Below are 1,334 nucleotides of genomic sequence, written 5' to 3' on the forward strand. Positions count from 1 at the left end.
GGAGCTTTCTAACTTGTTTCCATTCTTGTCTTTCTCTACCTCAGTCTCTACCCAGAACACAAAGTCATCTTTTAAAATTGTAAATCAGATCATGTAACACCCTCCAGTCCCAATTTTTCTCCAGTGGCTTTAAATAACCAGATTCAATTCTTGCTTATTACCCTGCAAGTTTATCTACTTTCACTAAACTCTAGCTATACTAGACTTTTAAAATTAAAGTACAGTTGACATACAATACTGGACTTCTTTCTGATTTTGACCCAACAAATCCTTTATCACCTTTTGAGTTTAGGTGCTTACAACTGCTTTCTGTCTATCATGATTTTCCGCCAGCTATCTGCAATTCTGCCTCAGTCTCAACATTAGATCTCAGCTCAGGTGTCGTATTTAGAGTTTTTCTTGATCACCTTTTATAAAAGAGTATCCCCTCTTCATTACTGCCATAGTTCTTATAATAATTTACCCATTTATCCTCTCTTCCCCTCTAAATTGTTTCAGGAGGGCAGGAACACCATGCCACTTTTCCATCACAATCTCAAATGGTTAACTCAGTAACTGGCACATAGTAAGTACTCAAAAATCATTTTAATTGAAAGAATACAGAAAGTGTTCGGTGATTTGTCCTTATCAGTTCCCATTATAAGCTGCCTTTGCATAATTTTTTGTTATATTGATTTTCAACTGTAATTCCTCATTATTTAGGGGAATCTGTCTCTTGATCAGAGGACTCATTCATCTGACTTCATGTTATTGAAAGCTGATTGTTCTCAGTTACAGTATGTTAGGATTAAATTGAGTAATTATGCACAAATGGTTCTTAGCAAAGACATGAAAAGTTAATGCAAAATGTAAATAGCGGTTCAAAATAATAATCAGTACCCAAATGAGTGGTACTGATGAATGTTTACAGTCAGAAAAAGAAGAAAAAACTCTAGTAGTCCAAGAAGACATTAAAAATGAGGTGGCATCTGTACACGATATTAAAGGGGTTTATAAGTTTTAGACTAACAGTGAATCAGGGCAGGTGGCAATACAGAAATTAGAAAGTGCAAAGTACATTCAAGGGAGTGCTTTCCTATAGTATACGGGTCCCCAACCCCTGGTCTTGGACTGGTAGCAGTCTGTGGCCTGTTAGGAATGGGGCTGCACAGCAAGAAATGAGGAGCCAGCTAGTGAGCAAAGCTTCATCTATATTTGCAGCTGCTCCCCAGGGCTAGCATCACAGCCTCTGCCTCAGATCATAAGGCATTAGATTGTCATAGGAGCTCCGGTCTCTGATGCCAAAAAAGGTTGGGGACTGCTGCTACAGTGGATGTTTGTGAAATGCATTATAG

The sequence above is a fragment of the Pteropus alecto genome, unplaced genomic scaffold (genome assembly GCF_000325575.1).
Source record: "Pteropus alecto unplaced genomic scaffold, ASM32557v1 scaffold76, whole genome shotgun sequence".
NCBI classification, from domain to species: Eukaryota; Metazoa; Chordata; class Mammalia; order Chiroptera; family Pteropodidae; genus Pteropus; species Pteropus alecto.